Source organism: Ambystoma mexicanum, chromosome 7q (genome assembly GCF_040938575.1).
Source record: "Ambystoma mexicanum isolate Mex_15411 chromosome 7q, UKY_AmexF1_1, whole genome shotgun sequence".
Taxonomy (NCBI): domain Eukaryota; kingdom Metazoa; phylum Chordata; class Amphibia; order Caudata; family Ambystomatidae; genus Ambystoma; species Ambystoma mexicanum.
Genome location: NC_090941.1, coordinates 1,113,234,675 through 1,113,254,120, shown reverse-complemented (window position 1 = coordinate 1,113,254,120; position 19,446 = coordinate 1,113,234,675).

Here is a 19,446-nt window from a genome sequence, read left to right as displayed (position 1 = left end):
CATTATTCCAAACATACCCTTCTCTGGATATATCCTTTCTGTTTTTTGAGGTTATTATGTGTCTACACTCGTCTACATTGTGCAGCCAGTTGGATGTGTTTTCATTGTGGCCTGGCATTTTCAATAGCAAAGCATTAATGTTCCAGTGCACTGTTGGTGACTTGCATGTATTGGATTGGTGTTACCCAAAACAACAATTGAAAACACTCAGAAAGTGTGCTGTACATTCCTTTAAAACACATATTTATATCTTTCTTCTAGTGCAGTGTGTGGCATACCCCTTCAGCAACACGTTTGTGAGTATTAAGCAAGCGTGATAATCTAGGCCGGCCCAGAGTGTGGCGCGACCCGTGATTTGTTGCTGAGTTGGAGGGGGCCCCATCTGCGGCAATGAGTGGTCAGGCAGATGTAACCAGTGGTCAATAAAGAAATATTTAAATTCTGTCCTTTTGAAAACATCTTACGCCATTATCTTTTTTATTTGTTTATTAATAAGGTTCAAATCCCGTTTTTGAATGTCCAAAATAGATAATATGTTATTAGTATAAGCATAAATAAATCACTTAATTACACCAAATGTGCTTGTTTGATTTTTACTCTGTTCTCTTATTGCATGCACACCTTTTTCCTTCAAGTATGTAATATGGCAACATTAAATTGCATTCAATTGGGTTCAAAGAACTCCTTATTCAAAATAGATAGGTTGCAACATTTTATCAGGTGGCCTACTATGCTGCGATTAATTTTCATGGTCGCGTTTCATGCAGAATCACAGACATGGCTGTTCAAGGTCATCAGCGCATGTACAATGGACTAGAATATTTTTATGTTTTTCAAAAGTTCATTGTTTTCAAGCAGAGATTGCTAAGGAGTAGCTTTCCTAGCTCCTTTATTTTTGAATTGGAGTTAGTGTAGAGAACAGCTGCAAGTAGACACCTATTGCTAACAGGTAACATGATCTTTTGTAATATATTTATAGCAGTGGGTATTCTTGTACATCGTTACCTCCACCTCCTCTTCCCTTGTCCCAGTACTTACTTTTGAAATCCAGAATTCCATTGAAAGCATTAATTAAAACATTTCATTTATCTGATTAATGAAAAGTGGTCCATTCTATTATGTATGTATGATGTATGCACTGTCCACAAGTAAATACATTTTACTAGTAACTTCCTCATTGCTTTCCAGTTTGTCCTGATAAATAAAAAAAAAAAATAATTCATACTTTAAATGTGACTTGAAGAGCTTACAATCAGTTGTTGCACCTGCAGCATCAATGTTAGAGCAAAACAAAAGCCTTAAGTTTCATTGTTATATAAACATTCAAAAAATGTACTTGGCACTTATACAATGTTGACTTTCCTGTGGATCACGCCGTAGCTTTCTATGGTGGGACTAGAAAACAGAGGTTATAGTTCCTCTAATGATTTATTTGAAAGGTTGTCTGCCTTTCCTCATTCTGAGATGTTAGCAGCAAAGTCCACGATGTTACCTAATTGGTGGAGGAGAGAGGAGAGGCTGGAGCGAAGCAACATGTGTGACCTTGACAAAGTTGTGCACTACCTTTCTATTACGACAAGCAGGAAAATGTGTAGACCATAAGGCCTAATGAGTGGCGAGAAAGTTTTCACATGCTCTTTGGATTTGCACAGTCAATAATCCTGACCGGGTTAAACACCTTTAACACAAATCGATATTGGACTACTCATTACTAATACTCTCCTGTAGCTTTACTATGTGTTGTGCCCTCTTTTAAACATATCTCTTCCAATATTATTGACTCAAACTATCCTAGTATTCATTGCAACATTCAAACATAGACTCTTGTCTCTAGGTACTATACTTTACCTTTTCTTCTTAGCTCAAAACGCCAATGATAAATGTTCAAACTTCCGTCTTGGTAGATACTGTTTCAAATGTTGAATTGGTACATAGAAAAGTTAAATAGTTATGAGGAACTCAGTGGACATTATAACTGTGTTTCTTCCAACATTTGTCAATTCAAGGGAAACATAATGGCTCTAGAACTTGTTTATGGCCAACCAATGAAAATGAAAACTGAACCCTTTGATTGATGCTGCCGTGTGAAGTGTTAATACACATATTGTTTAACACAATAAGTACTGTGCAGTAGATGGAACACTAGAATTCACATACATGAAACGTCACTAGTTGTAAGGGCAAATAACATCATACAAAGCAGATACATGACACTTTATTATTCAACCATTAGGTCTCCTCCATCTGTCATACATGCTATCAATAATCACTTCAAATTAGTACATTTCTGACAAACAAAATCCTTATGCAAACATTAAAAACATTTGATTTATGAACCGACCACATTCTTGATTACAAATTATTCAAATGTCATTTTATACATTTCATTTAAATGGCAATGCAGTTTTTAAACAAGACATTCTTACACTTTAAATACATTTTCGCTGACAATAACACTGTTTTGTTTGAATCTGCAAATTAGTTTGGCTACAATAGCAGACTTGGGAGGACAATAAACTGGAGCTATATTCTTGGGCATAGAGTCTGCTTGTGGAAAGAGATTTGTTCTTAGACTGTGTGTTTCTCTGTACGACTGTTGAAGTGAGATGGTTCACAAACTCAAAATCCCTTCATCCAAAGATAGACAAGGGTGACCCAGACCTATTTTCTTTTTGTGAAGGCCAACCCATAATGGGATTTGCCTGCAACACCAGATGATCTAGCCTGTTTCCTACCAACATTCTCATTATGAGCAATCACAGCCATCCATGTCTGAGCCTTCATACCGTCTATGCTGAAAGGCAACCTTTTCTTCCTGTATTTGAGATGCATGTTGTGGAACACCTCCAAATCCTCGATGTAGGTGGCAAAACTCTTTGAGGCCCTTCATATATCTGGTGAGTTTTTTTGTCGAACACTATCTTTACTAGGGCTGTAGGAGGAGGACCTGGCTACTGTCAGGTTTTCCTCTGCTGATCTTCCTCACTAAGAGGCATATGTTGTGAAGCATGATAATGTGTGTTTGCCCCCCATGAAAGTTTGTGAGCAACATGGTGGATAAGTGATTGCCACCTTTCCACCAGTGTGTCCACTAAACCTTCACAGTGTTAAAAATTCTACCAGAGATGATTACCTATGGACAGAGGTAATTTCAATAGCTCTTCCCATCCCTTTCTCCCCAGCCACCCAGCCACATCTCCCCAGCCAAGTCTTTGGCAAAAGAATTTGGAACATCACATATGCCAAATTGCTGCTGGTCTGTGGGAACCTCCCTCATATGACTTTAGCAATGCCACATGTCTGTTTGTGGCTATTAATTTGAAGAATGCAAAACAGTGTCTGGGTGCCTTTAACATGTTTTCATTTTTGGTAACTAAACATCCTTATAAAACCTACCAGCAGATGCGCCTCACCATTCTTCCCAGCCATTCTCTCTCTATACTCTCTCACGTTCACACTCCACATTCTCCTTTCTACATTCCACATTACATTTAATTCCATGCTGGCAAATTACACATCTCCCTTTTATCCATAAACGATATAATCTCTGAAATGAGTCTCACCACTCTTTCAGACCTCCTCACTGTGGGTTCTCATCTCATCTCAATTCTTCCCTGGCTTTCCAACCCTATTTTAACTACTCTATTCACATTCCATGTTCTTCCATCTTCTGTCCTGACAGACCTATGCAATACCTCAACTTCTTTTCGGGGTAGTGACCCCCATCGTAGGGGCTCTCCTCTTAGCACACAGCAACTTCACCCTCACAAACTCATCTTCCGCTATCTCTCTCTCTTTCACTGCTTTCCTTTCATCATATCTCTTCTTGTCATAGTTTTTGTTTCTCTTTGATGCAGGACTTGGCTCTCTCCACACCTTCACAGGCCCATTTTGCTCTTCCTAACCACGGTGGACACACTTTACTGTTGGGTTTCCGTCCCCAGGTCCTTTCAAAAGGCGATAAACCTGTGGTGATAGGTGGTGAGAACCTATGAGCTGTTATCCTGTCTAACAGCATCTTATCCCAGTCTTCATTGCTGCACCATGCCTATCTGATGCAATTCTTTATCACGTTATTGAATCTTTCCATAAACCCATTGGTATGGGGGTGGTAAATCAATGTGATCTTATGCATAATGCCATTCTCTTGAAGAAATTCCTGCATCTCCCTGGACTTAAATTGCACCCCGTTATCAGTCAGGGTTTCTCCTCAATATCCTTCCTGTATAAAGATTTCCCCCATTAAATCTATCACTTCTCTTCTTGTTATGTTTTTAGTTAACCTCACCTCAACCCATTTAGACAACATGTCTACCAACACAATACAGAACTTGGGTATTCTTCTACTGTGGATTGGCTCAACTATATACATACCAACCCTCTCCTAAGGAATTCTGGTCCCCCTGCCACCCTGCAGCATCGTGAAGCTGCCTTGTGGTGCTAGGCTTCATACATTTCTACTGCCCGGGACTTCTCAAACATGGTCACTGGGCTTGCAGTGGTGAACTGAGGCACTTGCCTCCAACAAGACGTAGAATAAGTAGTGACTGCATACATCTCTGTTAGGCTGGACGGGAGCTGTCAGGCAAAAGCCGGCCTCCTTAAAGACCACTTCAAAGAGTTACAAAGAAACCCTCTCTGGGTCTGTATGGGCATGGTAGGGTGCATGCCAAGCCCGTTACCCCAGGATCTCCATCGCTCAAACCGCTGGATCCGAGGGTACGCTTTGGTGCTATTCCCCCCTGTTCAATGTTCCTTGGAGTGTGCACACTCTAATTCTCTGCTGCGGGAGTCTGCAGCCCTCTCCTCAGTCCCACCTGCACCCAGTCTCTTCTCGCACCATTCGGGGCTGTGTCTACATGGCAGTTGTAAAAGCTCTCTGATCCCACCCCTCGCTGTTGCATCTTTGTGCATTTTCATTATGCCTTGAGCCACTGCCTTCCATGCCTGATCCTCGTGACTCCCATCTATTTCCTCGGTCTCCAACAAGGCATTCTCCTTTCTGCACAGTTCTGCTCTGAGTGCTACACCTACCTGACTTCTTACTCAAGTAAACTCTGAGGCTGCTGACTTATCCTCTGGGACAGTGGCCTGTTCTAACTAGTCCTTCACGACTCGCCATCTCTTTGGATTGGCCAAGTGTTCTGCTGCTTGCTTTGCCTTCTGCCTCTCCTCTCTTCTATTTTCAGCCTGCTTGTGCAAAGGTCATCACACCATCTAGACTATAACACCCCTCAAATGTTTTCCATCTACTGTTCAGTTACATTGTAACCTTTCAATTGTCACAGTGTCTCCTAACTCTTACCTCTTCAGTTCACTATGTGTGTCACTGTTTTTTGTGATCTCTGACTGCATTTTTCTTTGATAAATTATTTTTGAATTTGGTCATTTGTCTGTGCTAAATGATTTTTGAATCTGGGCATTTTTCTGTGCTGAATGATTTTTGATTTTGGGCATTTATCTGTGCTAAATGATTTTAGAATTTTGCATTTTCCTTGCTTGGGTGTCTGTGATTGTTTTTTGTAGCTCAAATCCAGCACCCCCCCTTTTTTCTTGCTGCCAGCACCATAGGTCTGTTTATTAGCTGTGCTTCCCTTGGAATTCCTCACCAGACATGAAGATTTGTGCCCTGCTCTGTCATTCCTCATGTATGCCTGAACCTACATTCTTGTACCTCTAATTCTGCTGCCCTCATGGGGATCTTGTTTATAGTGCTGGTCTTTTCTGCTCCTGGTTGGCTGCTAAGCCACCTTGTAAGTTGTAACATGCACTGCAAAATACCTTCCCTCTCCCTTCCCTGCGCACCTCTCTGACTCCCCCCCAATTACCCCTTGTCCCTATGTTGCACTCCATATCTCTTAACTATACTAACTGCTTCTCCATCACCTATCCTCCCTCTCTCTCGAAGTCTGGAAGGAAGAAATTTAAGAAAGATCTCCTGGTCTCTCAACCCTAGTCTGCCCATAGCCGACAATTATGTCAATGCTTCCTCCAGACAGACTATCACTAACATTGTATTTCTCATTCCTTCTCCAGACGTATGGACTCCCCATATAGTTTCTGGCCTCTCCCCTATCTCTTCCTCACCCATTAATGGTGTTACCAGATGGGAAGTGCTCTTGGCATGATTCCCATCCTCTAGGTGCATCATCAATGTCTATCAAAATGGCACTATCATGGCCCAGGGCTCTCAGCCCAACCTCCTCTTTCTTGGCAGGCAGGCATCCACCATCTATTTTCAACTCCCCCCTGCTGCCACCCATCTTCCTTCTCTCCTCTTCCCCTGCTCCAGTGGTGGTACCCTGCCCCTGTACCCCTCCATGGAAAACATTTAAAGGGTGCATCCAGCTAAACTTAGCTACCCTCAATATTCGCTCTGCTGTTAAACTCTCCTGTGACATATGTCTCCTCCTTGAAGACCTTGACATTGACGTCCTTGCTCTCACTGAGACATGGTTCAAGGCCAGCTATGTCTCTGCTTTTGACACTCTTCTCTCCAAGGCCAACCCAGTCTGGGGCTGGAGTGGCCCTGATTGTCCCTGAGTGGATGCTGCCCACCATCATTCCCACTCAATCCTACTCCTCCTTTGAATGCCTCGTCTGTAGGCTGTCTGTCTCTCCTACCCTCTCCCTCTCCCTCACCAATATCTACAGTCCCCCCCCCCCGGACTTACCCCCTCTTCCTCTCGCAATGGGCAGACCTCTCCTCCTCTCTCCTGGCCTCCTGCCGCAAACGTCTCTTCCTTGGGGACTTTAAAATCTATCTTGACTCTCTGGATGTGGCCACTGTACTCTTTCATGACCTCTGTGACTCTGATATGATTATGATATGATAGGTTATTTATAATGCGCTTAATGCCCAGAGGTTTCTAAGCGCGGACCCTGGGATCGAATTTGTGCTGCTCCGTGTCATCTTGCTTCCAAAGCGATCACATTGCCCCTAAGCTATCCTCCCGAGACAGGCTATCTCTTTCCCTCACTATTCTTCCTCTAGCTGAACCCACTCTGCCGACACACCTTTGATGCTCTCATCTCTAAAGACATCCCTATCTCCAACCCTCTAACTACTTCTCTCTCCTAGTCTGATACACTATCTCCTCTCCTCCCACCTTGAGCGCCCTATCCCCCCGATGATGCCTCTGCCCGCACTGCCAGTGTCCTCCTCCATCATTCGACCAATGATACATGTGTCAGTCGCTGCATTTGCCGCCACCTTTATCCCTTCTCCTGCAACCTACTTTTGACTCTCCTACTGACTCTGCACTTGCTATCCTCCTTCTCTCCATCTCCAAAACTCTGGACATCCTTGCCCCTGTCATGAGGATCTGCATGATGCCTGCCTCCATATGCAACTCTATGTGTGACTCCAACTTGGCTGCTTTGAAACGCAATGTGCAAAGCTGCTTTGTGGAAGTGGCAGGCCTCAAGTACATCCTCTAACAAACTGGCCCGCCGCCTGCTCCAAAGGCATTATCATCTCCCCATCCACTCCAAAAATGGGGCTCATGTCCAAGCCTGCGTCTCTGGGGCCACCAATAACACAGCTCAACTTTTCAAAATCAGCAAGGAACTTGCCAATTCTACTGCAGTCTCCTCCTCCTCCCCTCTTCCCCACCAGGCCCTCTGCACTGCAGTGTCCTCCTTCTCTCCCATTGCACTGAATGAGGTCTCTAGATTAGTCTGCTCCACGAATGTCTCCTCCAAACAGGTGTACAGGTGTACCGCTGCTCTTCAAGAAATATCAAGGACAACATTTCCCCTCTCGCCCTTTCCTTGGCTGACCTCTGTAACCACTCTTTTGCCACTAGCAGTTTCCCACAAAACCTCAAGGACTCTCTTGTGCACCCTCTCCTAAAAAAGCCTTCTGCAGACCCATCTTGCCGGCTAACTATCGCCCTGTCTCTATCACCTCTTTCTTGGACAAACTCATGGAGGAGTTGGTTATCCCCCAACTGACCCACCACACTGAATTGGCTGGCCGCCTCCATGACCACCGGTCTGGCTTTAGAGCATCCAGAGGACCGGAAACTGCTCTCCTAAACACCCATGAAGACATGCTCTTAAACCTGGATTCAAATTCTCCCTTTGTTCTGATCCTTCTTGATCTATCTTCTGCCTTTGACACCGTCAGTCATGGCATCCTCATAAATCATCTACATGATACCCTTGGCATCATGGACTGGGCACTGGCGTGGTGACCTCCTTCATTTCAAACTGACCCTCCCAAGTGCAATTGGGCCCTTTCCTATTCTCCACCTCGCTCTCTACCTGTGGCGTCCCTCAGGGATCTATCCTATCCCCATGGCTTTTAAACATCTACCTTGCCTCTCTGGCCTACTTTATCTGCACCTTTGTCCCCCTTCCAGTGCTATGCTGACAGCACACAGCTCTCCTTTAAGCTTCCATCCTCTACCTCCACTCCTTCTTCTCTCATACCTGACTGCCATTCAGGTGCTCTGCTAATGATCTCTGCCTTAATGCCAGTAAGACATAGATCCTTCTCATTGGGATGCCTGTTCCCTGTTTCCCCCCACTCTCTGGCCACCCTCCTTGGGTTCCCTCACCCTCTTGTGAGTTTCAAACCCTTGGGGTCATCTTTGACTCCTCTCTCTCCTTCTCCCCGCACATCCCAGACCTTGCCAAGATGCCCAACTTTCAGCTTCACCTCCTCAGAGCCATTCTCCATTATCACCTTCCCCCAGAAGTTCAATGTCTCCAGAGTTATGGTTCTCGCTAGGCTGGACTACTGCAACAGCCTCTTCCTCAATTTACCTCTTTCTTCCCTTCACCCTCTTCAACTAATCCAGAATAGGGCTGCAAGACTTATCATTGGCCTCATGTCTCCAGCCCTATAATCTCTCCACTAGCTTCCGGAGACTGGTAGGATCAAATTCAAGACCCTTTGCATCATCCACAAGGCTTTCTGGGGCCTGGGATCTCTCTACATCCAGCTTTCTCTCCCGAAATACCTCCCTGCTAGAGTTCCTCTGTCCTCTTGCTCCAAATATATGCAGGTCAGACATTTATGCAAGCAGAGAGTGTGAGGTAGATCCCTCTCTCCGGCAGGAGCCTCCCTCTGGAATGGCCTCCCTGCCCCCCTCAGACTTGAGCTGGATCTTCTTAAGATCTGAAAACTTCTCAAGACTTTCCTTTTCTCCTCCTCCTTCCCTATCCCCCTCCCGTGTTAATGTCCCTCTGCCAGTGATACTGGTGCCGGGTTCCTTAAGAGTCTTACAAGGGCCAGGCCCTCCTTTTGACCAGTCTCTCCCAGCATCCTGAACCAGCACTTGCCTTTGGGCACCCTTCCTGGACTAGCCTGAATTTGGTCCACCCCGTCCACTGCACTTGATTTCCCCCTCCCACTTATCCCACGTCACTTGCTCTTTTTGGATCCCCTCAGCACTTGCTCACCCCTGGGCCCCCACACTTGCTCTTAACCCCTTCCCCATCCCGTCCATTCCCCCTACTTCCACCCTCCCCTGCACCTTTGTCTCTGCACAGTAAAAATGTCACAAGGCCTAGTACGACCAATACTGTTGTTTATTCCTATGTCCTCCCGCCCTTTTCTTTGTCTTGTGGCACCTTGAAACACTTGTGTATAGGCGCCATATAAATGTCCAATAAATAAATAATAAATACATAAGTAGGACATTTGCCTTATTGGGCTTTCTGTTGCTTGAGATCTTTCTCACTTAATCCACATGAAATGCACCGCCCATTCAATCTCCAAATCGCAATGAGGCCACCAACATTGTGATCGAAAACATTGCTTGTTTTTGGTGATACCTTGAAGGCATTCATGGGCCACTTGTATATTCTACTGCCTTACTCCAGGGGGCAGCATTACCCTGTCACTTCTCATTATACACTCTCCAAACCTAATGGCCCGGATGCCTTCCAATGCTGTTCCTTCCACACATCCCCTTGACACTGACCCTTTCTCTATCATCTCATTTTTCACTCTCTTAAATGCTTCATGTTCTCCCAAGCATGCATCCCATTCACCTTTTGACACCATCAGCGTTCAGTATAGAGTACTCTTCTCCCTCATTTTTGTCATCTTGAGAGCCCTCTCCAGTTTATGCCACTAATCTCACCAAACAGTTTCCAGGTATATTCCTTTTTCCTGGCATATATTGAACTTAAAAGGCATATTTTTGGAGTGTCATCACACATCTCCTTTTCCTGGAAGGAACTCGATTCAACCCTTTAATCTGTAGTGTGTCAGTGGTTTGTGGTCTGTGTGGATTGTGAATAGAAATGTCCTGAATTTTCATGTGGACCATTCTATTGTAAGTGCTTCTTTCTTCATGGTTGAATAGATCAGGTCTGATCCTTTGCGGAGTCTGGACACAAAAGTGATGATGTCTTTCTTGCGCTTTCGACTTGATTTATGACCGCGCCCAAGCCTGTATTGGATAAGATTGTTTGTCTTCCCACCTTGAAGTTCTTGAGTGACTGTTTTTGATCCAAAGCATCTTTGATTGTAATGAACTTCCTTCTGCATTCTGCATTCCATTAATATTTTGTTGTGTCTTTCAATAGTAGTCTCATCTTAATTGTCTTGTCGGTGAAATTTGGAATACATTGGAATACTATCCCACCGTGCCTAAACACAAGTGGTGTTCCTCCTTATTGTCAGGTTCTGGTGGATTTCTGATGTTGTTGACCAATTCTTTGATTGGGTTGATTTTGCTAGCAGATATTATGTGCCCGAGGTTATCTATTTTATTTTGATTGAAATTGTATTTTTCTTCACTTAGGGTGAGACCTTTTTCCACCAATACGTTATTACTCTGGTCATTCTTGTGCCAATTGTAGGTTGGTCGTTACCAGACACCAATATGTCATCCTGAAAGCATGTCACGTGTGGTTCTTTCTCGATGATTCAATACATGCTTCTTTGGAATACTCATGCAGCAGAGACCAGGCCGAAAGGCATGCCAACAAATTGAATATGACCTTTGTGTGTGATAAATGCCATCAGTTCCTCAGAACGTGGGTGAAGAATCACTAGGTGACATGCAGAGGTTAGGTCCAACAAGTAGAACACCTAAGCATCTCCTAACAAGGATAGTGTTTCCTCAATATTGGGTAACGGATGACGGCCTGGGACTGCACACATGGTTAGGGAGCTGAGATCTACACAGAGTCTTGAGTTTCCATTTGGTTTCGCTACAGTGACGAAAGGCAATACGCATTTGTAAAGACTGGAGGGGGGTGTCTGTACTTCTGCTCTCTATATGGCAGAGAAGAGGCACAGAGGACACCAGCCAAGATTCTCTATTATTGGTAACATAATCGAGTAATCAAGGCCTAGCTTCTCGGGAGGTGATGCAGGCTGGTTCTTAAGTACAGTGTACCCCAAGCCCCAACAAAGGAATGTTCACACACTGTATTACTGAAAACACAGTCTTTATATAATTAATATACAAAGGTATGTACACTATCACAATAACTCACTTTGTACTCAGAAATAAACAATGGTAAATATATACAGTTCTAAAGTGGTACCACCAATATTATCACATCTCATTAAAGTGCATCAACTATACTGTCAGAATGTCACACAGATCAATAACAAGGAAACCAGCAATAGAGATAGGAGGGAAAGAAAGATGGTTGAAACAATAGGCAGATTTCTGGCCCCTACCACTAGACACAGTTCTGTGTGGAGATCCCCCTACCTGGGCAATCTGTAAAATAAAGATATAGCACAAGCCCAGTCCATATATTGCTCAATAGTCTTATTTCCTCCTAAAATGTTTTTACCCCCCCAATGTACCTGGTGGAGCAGAGTTCTTTGAAGAAGCATCGATGGATACCTCTTGTGTTACTCCCTTTCAAGCAGGAGTCACGGATCCTCGAGAGGCGTTGAAGAAGGTGAACTTGGCATTGACAGCGTCGATGAGAAGTTCGAGGGTGCCGAGACCACGGCGTCGATCCAGAGGGTGCTCTTCGGCGACGTTCTGCGAGGATGAGGTGTGCGGGGAACCTCTGCGTTTGATAGTTCTGGACCGCAAATAGTTTCAGAAGAACTGTGGCCCAGCAAGGGCTTCGAGTCGTAGAAGTCCCTGCGACCTTCAGGTGGCGGGAAACCCACCGGCGGATTCACCTCGGCGCGTCAGCGGCCTTGACTCTCTCCAGCAGGATAAAGCGGTCGTCGGTGAGGACAAGGGCGTCCTTCGATTCAAATGTTCTTAGGCAAAGGAGCGGGTGGCTCCGGTCGTCGGCGGCATGGTGTCAAGCGGACCCTGCTTCTGGGGCAACACGACTTCGACGGGCCTCCAGTGGTTACACAAATCTGCAAACCCTGGTCGACAGCAATGGATTTCGACGGCGGCGATGTCCGGGTGCTTCACTTCGATCTCCTCGGCGGTCCCGTGTCCGGTCGGCAGCCTTTCGAGGGTCTGACTTCCAGGGAGCTTCGGCGAAGGTCAGCGGTGCTCGCTGGTCCCTCGGAGCACGGGAAGAGGGCGCCTTACCAGGTCCTCTCTCGGATCAGTCTTCGACGATTTCGGCAGCTTTCAGATCAGGTCGAAGCAAATGCAACAGCAAGTCTTCTTCTTCCAGCTGGGCGTCGAGGATCAGCAGTTCAAGTTACTCTTCAAGTGTAGACACAGCTTCTGAACAATTTCCAGTGGTGAGAGGTCCCCAGATATACTATTCTGTCTCTCATCCACACTGCTGGGACACACTCAGCAGCCAATCATACAGAAGGGCATTCATGCAGTCAGTCAGCCAATCAGGCACACAGTGCATTGAGGCCATCCTCCTCCCTCTCAGACATTCACAACAAGGAATGTGGATTGGGACAAGTACCCAGCCATTCAACACTACACACTGCATTCAGGCCAGTTTCGGGCAGGGCTGTCTCAGTCTTTGTCTTTCATACCAGAAACCAGACAGCCACAACAAGAGGTGCATATTGGTCACACACTCCATTCACCCAGGTCCCACCCACAGGGTGTACCCACAACATACAGTCACTGGGAAGGCTCCAGCCAGTCTGAACTGGACTTCACAACAACACCATATATGGAACTTCCACCCAATAGTCAGTCAGGGGGAAGGGACAGAGCCAGGGCTTCCCAGGACTTTGGGAAAACAAGGTAACAGGCAATAGAAAGCAAGAGGCCACAGGGGCCATCTTGTTTTCTATCAGGAATCAACTGATTCAAATGGCAGGGCCTGGGTATCCCAAAATGGAGGATACTCAGAGCACCTGTCAAATTCAGCATGGAGCTGCAACTAGCCTATACTCTGCTCTGTGGGCAACCCACAGGTGTCCAAAAACATACACTAGGGGCACAGGGTTGTACCCCCACCCATGGGTGCCATAAGGTTATCCCATGGGTCTGTACACCAAACCAAAAACAGGAAGAGCTGCACTGCCAGGAGTCCCACATGGACTCCTGGGCAGAAAACAATACAGAACACAATGAAAAAGGACTACAGGACAAGGACTTTCCTCTTTTTCTTGGAGCTCTGGATTCGAGGCGGGCGTGGCAGAAGACTGGATGCTGACTGCAGGCACGGTGAGCGTTACGCTGCTGGATGCAGAATAATGCAAAGCATGTGCTGCTGTTCGGGTGTGGTTTAAATAGCCTTCAAAGTAGTCACAGTTAAGAAGTTCCCCCAGAACCACACATGAGTAAAAAATAGTCCCTGAAGTAAAGTAATCCCATTCAGGCCTCACGTTGGCTTGTCTTCATTGCAGCATGGTCTGCATGAGGTAAGTAATGTACATGAGCCTGGAGCCTATGGTGCCAGGACTGATTTCCTCTATGAGCCTGGTGCCAATGGCGCCAGGACTGTACCCAGACAGCCCCTAGCCGGGGCTGCTGGGTTTTTAGTAAGCACCTGGATGCCTGCTCCCGGGGCTGATGGGCTTGGTCCGGTTGCCCGGGGGTAGGCATCATGACAGCACTCCCCCCCAAGGCCCCTCCTAAAGGTGTTCTTCCCCTTGGTCCTGGTTTGTCTGGGAATTTTTTCACCAACCGAGGTGCATGAATATGGTCACTAGGCTCCCATGACCTTTCTTGTGGTCCGTAACCCTTCCAGTCAATTAAATAAAAAGGTCTTGATTTAACCATTTTAGATTCCAGGATATTTTTAACTTCGAATTCGGGTTCCCCATCTATTAGGATGGGGTCGGGTGGTTTGGCTAGTCTTGTCCCGGGTTGAACTGGTTTCAGGAGTGAAACATGAAAGACAGGATGAATCCGCATATTAGAGGGTAATTCCAATTTGACGGCCACCGGGTTGATAATGGCCTTAATAGTGTAAGGTCCCAAATATCTAGGATTAAAGGTCTGAGTCCCTTTTAGAGGTATGTGTTTTGTAGCTAGCCAAACCTGATCCCCAATCTGGTATTGTGGAGCATCACTCCTATGTTGATCAGCATTTTTCTTGTATTTCTCTTTTGCTTGTTTCAAATGTTCTGTTGCTTCCTTAAAGGCTTGTGTAATAATAGAGTGCAGATGATTCACTGCGGGCATTTCTAAGTGTTGAGGCGAATTGAGTTCTGAGGTTCGAGGATGATGTCAATATATGGTATAAAAGGGGCTTTGTCTGGTTCCTGAATGTGCAGAGTTATTGTATGCGTATTCGTAAATCCATAAAATATCCTTCCAATTGCTTTTGGTTTGGTGTAGCATGCAACGTAGGTTCTGTTCAAGAGTCTGGTTGGTCCTCTCCGTCTGACCATCGGTCTGGGGATGGTGACTGGTTGATAACCTCACGTCGATTTGCGCTAATTGACAACATCTGTTCCAAAATTGTGAAATGAATTGACTACCTCGGTCAGATACCAATACAGAAGGAAATCCATGTATTCGAACAATGTTTTTGAGAAATTCCTTGGCCAAAATTGAAGCGGAAGGTAATCTCTTTAAAGGAATAAAGTGGGCCATCTTGGAGAACAGATCCACTATAACTAGAATGGTGTTAAATCCATTATATAGAGGTAGATCAGTAATAAAGTCTAAAGACAAAGTATGCCATGGTGTAGGTGGAATATCCAAAGGTTGTAAAAGACCAGTTGTTTTTTTCTTCTGACTTTTGTTTTGGGCGCAGATACCACAAGATAGCACAAATGTCTTTACGTCTTTTCGCCAGGTGGGCCACCAGAATTGTCTTTTCATTTTAGCTTCAGTTTTCGCGATACCTGGGTGTCCTTCCATCAAAGCATCATGATAATTGGAGATAACTAGTTCTTGTAGTTCCTTGTGTGGTAGAAATAGACGCCCTTGATAGTAAGGTAGGTCATTGCTACTGAATAATCTTTGCCTTTCTTTACCCAGTCCTGCAGGGCTGCAGGATCGAAAAGTTGTTGGATTTTTAAATGAATATCTTCTAAAGTCTGTAGAGTAGTTATGCAAAGAATTCTTTGTTCTGAAATTATAGGCACCGGTTCTGGGTTCGAATATGCTTCTCCCATCCCTATTCGGGATAAAGCATCTGCCTTGACGTTTTTACAGCCTGGTCGATAAGTGATCACAAAATCGAATTCGGCAAAGAATAATGCCCATCGAAGTTGACGCGATGATTGGGACTTGGCTGTTTTCAAATACTGCAAATTCCTGTGATCAGTGATTACAGTGATGGTATGCCTGGCACCGAGAAGATAATGCCACCAAGCCTTGAAGGCAGATTTGATGGCTAATAACTCTTTATCAGTAACCGCATAGTTTAACTCGGGTGCTGAGAACTTTCTTGACCAGAATGCTACTGGATGAAGTTGACCGGTTTTAGGATCCTTCTGGGACAGGACAGCTTCCATGGCTAAACTGGATGCATCGGTTTCAACTATGTATGGAAGCTCAGGGCGTGGATGCGTTAAGACAGGTGTAGACGTGAATTTCAATTTTAACTCTTGGAAGGCTCTTTCAGCCTCTTCGGTCCACAAGAACTGTTTGTTTTTTCGCAAAAGTGCTGTGATGGGGTGTGCAATATGTGAGAATTCAGGAATAAATCTGCGATAGAAGTTAGCAAATCCAAGCATGCTTTGTACCCCTTTAACTGAACTGGGTGATGGCCACTTGAGGATTGCGTCCACCTTTCGAGAGTCCATTCGAACTCCTTTTGGAATCAGGATAAATACAAGGAATTCAACTTCTGTAGAATGAAAAACACATTTCTCCAATTTTGCGTATAACTTGTGCTAGCGTAGTTTCTCAAGGACTGCACGAACATGCTTAACATGGTCTGATTCTGAGGAGGAGTACACTAGAATATCGTCTATGTATACGACAACACAGACGTCAATGAGTTCACGAAAGACATCGTTCATAAAATACTGGAAGGCTGCTGGTGCATTGCACAACCCGAAGGGCATCACCTGGTATTCGAATAACCCGTACTTGGTGCGAAAGGCAGTCTTCTATTCATCGCCTTTCTTTACACGTACCAGATGATATGCCCCTCAGAGATCTAACTTAGTGTAGATACCAGCATCCTTTACTTGGTCTAGTAATTCGGGGATCAGAGGCAATGGGATATCGTTTTTTTACCGTAATCTGATTTAATGCGCGGTAGTCTATGCACGTTCTAAGATCACCTTCCTTTTTAGGCACGAAGAATAAAGCTGAGGATGCAGGAGACTTGGATGGAAGAATGAAGCCATTAGCAAGGTATTGGTCCAAGTATTGTCGTAGGTGAAGATTTTCGGGTTCCGTAAGGGTGTAGATCCTACTGCATGGAGGTTGCGCACCGAGTACGAGGTCGATTTGACAATCGTATGATCTGTGAGGTGGTAAGGTGTTTGCATGTTCTTTTTGAAAAACATCCTGAAATTCATGATATTCCTGAGGTAACTGCACGACTGGATTAGTGACTGTGGCCAGGCCTTTGTTCAAGGTTTTTTCCGGGTAACAGGTGTGTGCACAATCCGGGAAGGTGACTCTCTTCTCTCGCCATTCAATACAAGGTTTATGTGTTTTCATCCATGGCATTCCCAGAATTATTTGGAATTGCGGGGCCTTGATTAAATCAAACACAATAGTTTCTCGATGCCCATCTTGACCCAACAGTGTCATCTCAGTAGTGGAATGAGTTACGGGCCCAGAGGCAATTTCAGTTCCATCGACTGTGGTGATGACAGCCAAAGCGGTCTTATTGCAAAGGGGTAGATTCATCCTTGAGGCCAATTCGTGGTCCATGTAGTTTCCTACGGCCCCACTATCAATGTATGCCCTTACTGCGTTCATACGTGATGGCTGCTTTGGATCAATAAGGACCATTGGTATGATTAGGTGAGAGGTCTGAGTGTCCTTCTTTAAACTCGGCAAGCGGACCTCTACGCTTGTCGGGCGTGGTCGTTTCCCAAATCAGACTCTATTCGGCTTTTGTCAGCAACTCCTACTACTTTCTTGGGTGGTTTTAGAGGGCAATCCCATAGAAAATGTCCTGCGGTTCCACAGTACAGACACAATTGCATCTGCCATCTCTTTTCTCTTTCCTTTTGAGTTAAGGGTCCTTTAACCCCCCCCGATCTGCATAGGTTCTGATGCATCTGTTCCTTTGGGGGTAACGTTGGGTTTAACCCATACCCGATTCTCGAACTTAGCTCGATCAGCCTTTCTATTCTGAAGTCAGTGGTCAGTGGTCTAACTGTTCACTCTTGTCCCATTCCCTTCTTGTGTTGCAGCTGGGTCCAAGAGAAGATTGTCTTGTGGCAGCGGATGGCGTTCAGGTAAGAGTCTGTATTACCAAACACTGTCCGGTAAAAGATGTGTTTATTTAACTTGTTGTTTTCTCTCTCCTTAAGAAGTTGCGGGATGTTAAAGAATAATGCCTCTGGTGGTAAATCAGGTAAGTCTATGGTGGGAAAAGAGATTGTATTTGTTGGCTCTCTCGGCTCACCTTATATTTCTTTTGTCCCCTATATGCTGGAGTTCGGCGAGGAAAATGATGGAGGCAGCGCCGAATCGTAAAATGCTGTGAGGACTGGTGAGTATGGCGCGGCGCTGCAGCTGGCAATGCGACGCGTGCAGAAAAATTTCCTTTGCAAGTTCGAAGACGTGATGGATCCGGAATCAGGTAAGGAATTAAAATAAAGTACGTGTTCTAACCTTTCCTTCTTCTTTCCTCTTTTTCTAGGAGCTGTGGATTCGAGGCGGGCGTGGCAGAAGACTGGATGCTGACTGCAGGCACGGTGAGCGTTACGCTGCTGGATGCAGAATAACGCGAAGCATGTGCTGCTGTTCGGGTTTAAATAGCCTTCAAAGTAGTCCCAGGTAAGAAGTTCCCCCAGAACCACACCCGAGTAAAAAATAGTCCCTGAAGTAAAGTAGTCCCATTCAGGCCTCACGTTGGCTTGACTTTGTTGCAGCATGGTCTGCACGAGGTAAGTAATGTACATGAGCCTGGCGCCTATGGCGCCAGGACTGATTTCCTCTATGAGCCTGGTGCCAATGGCACCAGGACTGTACCCAGACAGCCCCTAGCCGGGGCTGCTGGGTTTTTAGTAAGCACCTGGATGCCGGCTCACGGGGCTGATGGGCTTGGTCCGGATGCCCGGGGGTAGGCATCATGACACAAGCTCCAACTAATTGCTGGGGGTCGGAACAGAGGCAGCAGGAATGGTGGCATTCCAAGAAACAGATTCAGCAGAAACCCCAGGGGCAGAGTCCTCATTGGTTGCATTCCCCCCCTGATCAAGTGTTTCACCATCAGTCTGGTAGTCCACCAGGGCAGCTATCAGCTCAGCTCTAGACTTATCCACAAAGTCTAACTCCCTGGCTTCACAAGCACTTTGGAGAGCCTCTAAGCTCATCCTAGTCAATTTACCATTTGCAATAGACTCCATTGTTTGTAATGCAGTTATTTTGTACACAACCAAACCTTAATTTAATAAAGTGCAGATATTTTGTAAGTGGCACGGTTATATACTGCTTCTTAAAACCATAAGCATCGCACCACTGCCACCAGTGTAAAGACTGGAGGGGGTGTCTGTACTTCTACTCTCTATATGGTAGAGAGGCACAGAGGACCCCAGCCAAGATTCTCTATTATTGGTAACGCAGTCGAGCAATCAAGGCCTAGCTTCTCAGGAGGTGGTGCAGGCTGGTTCTTAAGTACAGTTTACCCCAAGCCCCCACAAAGAAATATCCACACACTGTATTACTGAAAACACAGTCTTTATATAATTAATATTTAAAGGTATGTACACTATCACAATAACTCACTTTGTACTCAGAAATCAACAAAGGTAAATATATACATTTCTAAAGTGGTACCACCAATATTATCAGACCTCATTAAAGTGCATCAACTATACTGTCAGAATGTCACACAGATCAATAACAAGGAAACCAGCAATAGAGATAGGAGGGAAAGAAAGATGGTTGGAACAATAAGCAGATTTCTGGCCCTTACCACTAGACACAGTTCTGTGTGGAGATCCTCCCACCTGGGCAACCTGTAAAATAAAGATATAGCACA